This window comes from Poecile atricapillus, chromosome 32 (genome assembly GCF_030490865.1).
Source record: "Poecile atricapillus isolate bPoeAtr1 chromosome 32, bPoeAtr1.hap1, whole genome shotgun sequence".
In the NCBI taxonomy this organism is placed as follows: domain Eukaryota; kingdom Metazoa; phylum Chordata; class Aves; order Passeriformes; family Paridae; genus Poecile; species Poecile atricapillus.
The window spans coordinates 2888957-2893123 of record NC_081280.1 but is presented as its reverse complement, the minus strand read 5'-3'; the positions used below and the strand labels follow the sequence as shown (position 1 = coordinate 2893123).

The 4167-nt window shown below is 49.8% G+C and overlaps 1 long non-coding RNA gene across 1 annotated transcript; it reads right to left on the bottom strand.

Moving 5' to 3' along the window:
- Positions 1-820: 820 nt before the first annotated feature.
- On the bottom strand, positions 821-2350 carry LOC131590225 (uncharacterized). Its single transcript, XR_009280026.1, has 3 exons — positions 2139-2350; positions 1673-1786; positions 821-1302 (listed from the first exon to the last, which is right to left on the bottom strand). It is a non-coding gene; the product is annotated as an uncharacterized LOC131590225 (long non-coding RNA).
- Positions 2351-4167: the final 1817 nt, after the last annotated feature.

Below are 4167 nucleotides of genomic sequence, written 5' to 3'. Positions count from 1 at the left end.
AGTTTGTGCCATGTGGGGACAGGAGGAGGGAAGACTTTGCACACACTGTCACCAGGGCAGGGCTGTTTTCCTTTATGGTGCCACGCGGTAGCACGTAATCTTTGATTTCATGGGAGTGAGGGAGGTGCTGAAGGGCAACAATTCCCTGTGCTAAGGACATCTTCCACTCACACAGCAAGGCAAGGGAAGGGGAAAGTGCAATCTCTCTTTCCTGGAAGGTGTTCAGCTTTTAACAAACTCGTTTTGCTGAAGATGAGCCTAGGCAGTGGTGAGTTAGAGCATTTGATCAAACTCCCAGAGTATCCTCACATCTGTTTGGACACAATTTCTCTTTTTTTTTTCATTGTGAATGCTTTCTCCTGCCCCGCTGCCTCCTGCTTGGAGTTGTACGTGCAGCAGAGTCCCAGAGTTTTCTCAGCAGGCCTGTGCAGCGAGTTCTGAGCCAACGTGTGGCTCTGCTGCCATCCCAAATCTGCGCTTTCCTTGCCCAGCCTGAGCGCAAGTGGGGCATGTGCTGGGCGTGGCTGGAGATTTTCATCACCAAAATCCTCCAGCGTCATGGCATTTCCATCTGCCCATTGCTTTGGAGAGCACAAATCACAAACCACCCATCTCAGCTGATAAATGTCATTGCTTGCAGATTGCTGCAGCCGCACAGCTGAGCTACAAATACACATGAATCAATTTCAGTTGAAAAATGGCATTTATTACAAATTGCTACACCTGCACTGACAATACACAACTATAAAAATCTTAATTAAGTTTAAAAAAAGTCATTTATTATATTAGCAAAACAATGTCACATAAAAATATACAAATAGCAACTTCAGTTAACAAAAACTTAATTTATTGCTAACCTCTACAAGTCACTGTAGACAAAGATTAATGAGGTGATTAACAACTTAATTTATTACAGATTATTATAAACTTACAGCCCATACAGAAATACAAAAATATCCGTGTCTCCCTCTAAAGAACCCTGTACTAAGAATTCCATAGATACAATTATACAACTATACCACTCCAGACATGTTTAAATAGAACTAAATACCTCTATATATACATATATAACAATCTACAGATGCAAATACAGATTAAATATTACACATTTCATGCAATATATATATACATATAGATATATAAAACAAAACTATTTGAAAATATACAAATGTCACAGTCCCAATCTAAATATCCATAGAACTGCGTAAGAATAAATCAGCTGCCCCATCTTCAAAGCTTCTCCCACAGTGTTTTCCTCCCATGCAGAGCAGCTCTCCTGGACAGGGACAGCAGATGGGACATCTGGGAGGCAAAGGGAACAGCGAGTCAGTCCTGGCACCTTTCCCTTGGCAGCAGCTGCACTTCCAGCAGGGAAGCGAAAATCTCCGAGCCTCCCCAGGAGGGTTGGGAAGAACAAGCAGGCCGAGCGGGCCAGCGTGTGGCGAGCGCAGGCGCGGCGGGACTGTCCCGCATCTCCCGGCAGCCCGGCACAGCTCCCGGGCCCTGCCGGCACAGCTGCCTTGCCCAAGGACAGCCCCTGTGCCGGCCGGGGCAGCAGCGCTGAGCAGCCCCAGCACGGGCAGGGGCCGCTCCTGCCCGGCCGGGCAGCGCCCACGGACAAAGCCCACGCCACCCTCAGCCCTGCCCGGCCTCACCAGCCCTGGGGCCTCACCCAGGCTCTCGCGTGGCCCCAGCACATCCCTGCTCACTGCTCTTGCTCCAGGCCTTCAGCTTCTCCCTGCTGCCTCCTGGCAGTGTCTGGATGTCCTCAAGCTCTTCAGCACAGCTGGGGTGGCAAAAGTGGAGGCTCTGGAATTGGTTGCAAGGCCTGGCAGAGCTGCAGTCCCTGAGCTCTGTGTGCTCCCTCCTGGCCCCCTCCATCCCCTCAGCCCCGCTGTCCTCTCGGCAAACCCCCAGCCCCCTCTTCAGTTTCTTCAGCCTCTCCCAGGCCTCTCACCCCGCTCAGTCCCTTCTGAGCCGTTGTGTCCCCTCAGAGCCGGCACAGCCCTCAGCCCGTGCCTCTGTCACCTCAGTGCCACCATCGCCCTCTGCTCCCCCACAGCCCTCAGTGCCCCCAACACCTCAAGGTTTCCATCGTCCCTTCAGCATCAGCGCCTCCTCAGCCCCCTCAGTCTCACCGTCCTTCAGCAGCTCCTCACAGGACAGTGCCTGGGGCCACCGGCAGCTCCCACCGCTCCAGGGACAGCCAGGGCTGCAACTGCTGCTCCGCCTGGCCCGGCCCCAGCTCGGACCCAGCACAGGGGGACACAAGGGGCACAGCGGGAAAAACAAGAGATGAAAAAGGCAGCCAAGGGGGAAAGAGGCAAAAATGCAGCCTAGGCCTACACTGCTCAATCTATAGACCTATACGTCCAGACAGCTCTAACTAAAGAATTATGCACATTTAGAAATGTAACTGTGTGTGCATAGAAATGTTACTCTCTACATATACAAATGTAAATTTGAAATCTATAAATGTAACTATATACATAAAAATGAAATTCTACCGCATACATAACTAACTATCTATACAAACTATACAGATGTATAAATAGATACATCTATAAATACAACTATACAACTCTATCAATCTATACTTTTAACTATAAAAATAAATCAAGATAAAATAAATAAATAAATCAAGATAAAAAATCTCTAACTATATCTATAAACAGAGAGATGCCACCTGCCCGATGGTCACAGGCTCTCCCTCTGATCCTTCTTCCCACGCAGGGCAGCCCTTCGGGCAAGGTAGATCAGATGGATATCTGGGAAGGAAAGGCAACTCTCAGTCAATGCTGGCCTCCGTGTAGCTTTCCCTTTGCAAGTAAACTGTCCTGGTAGCAAAGGCTGTAAAACATGGCCTGAAAGGCACACTCTCACTTGAAAATATGAAGCCTGCTCTTTAAAGGGAACAGGGATCCTTCCAAGTTTTCCAGCCTTGTGAAGTTTTGAAGTATTCCAATCAATTCACAACACTCCCAGTGCAAATGGCACCCAGGAGAGCTTGAAACACAGACAGTCCCAGCTCCCACAAAGAAGCCCAGCCTTGTTCGTTCTCTGGGCTGACGCAGAGACGTCAGTCCTCACTGCAGTGGCTGAAGCTGAAGGCTGCTGTGAGCTGTGAACCAATTGGGACACGCAGCTTGGTGACACAACTGCCACCAGCTCAGCTTTATTCCCGGCTCTCTTGCCACAGCAGAGGACTCGGTGTCAGAGCCTCTGGAAAAGCATGGAGGGGCAGGGCTCGGGGAGCTTGTGCCAGTGCAGGATTGGAACTAAAGGCACCAGGAAGCACCAACCCTGCTTGAGACAAGAACTCAACTCTTCTCATCTCCCTTCCTGTCAGAGGCAGGCTCAGAGCAGCTGTCTCCCATCTCTCTAAAGCAGGCTGGGCTCACTCCTTACCAAGCTCCTCGGGCTCCTGGCAAACGTTCACACAGCTCCCGCAAGCAGGCAAAGCTCCCTCTGCTGCAGCCTTGTTCACAGCCTCCCCTCCTGAAGAGCCACGGGCAACACTAGGATTGCCCTGAAAAGAAAAACACAAAGAAGGAAACGCAAAGATCAACCAATAGATTCTGCAGGGATACAATCAGAGCCTGCCAGATTTCCTTCTGTGCACCAACAAATTGCTTTTGAAAACTGGTATATACGTGGGAGTTTGCAGAAGACAAAGGCTCATTGCGCTTGGCAATAAGATATGGGCAGTTCCAAAAAATCCCCCTCCCCACCTCCAGTCTGCCCTTCCTCAAGAAGAAATCTACCCATGCAATGGGCCTGCATATTAAATGAAAGAAGAGAAATTCTTTGGCAAAGTTGTAGAAGAAGATGCAAAAAGGCCTGTGCCAATGCAGAAACTGAACACTCCAGGCCAGTCTGGGAAGAGACAAGACTAAAGAAAAAAGGGATTCCAAAGTCCAAGAGGGAATCTGTCAACCACAAGGACTAATGGGCCCTGATTGAACTGCTCTTCAACACAGGAGGAGCCCCTGGGCTTCAAAGAGTCCTTAACCATTTCATGTCCAGCACCAACCTTGTCCTTCTCACCAATCACACAAGTCATGGGGCCTCAAAACCAAGACATCTGCCCCCTGAAGACTCCACGGCTCACACACTTCATCCCTTCTTCCTAACAAGGAGCTCTGGGCCCCAGAGGCCTCCAAGAGT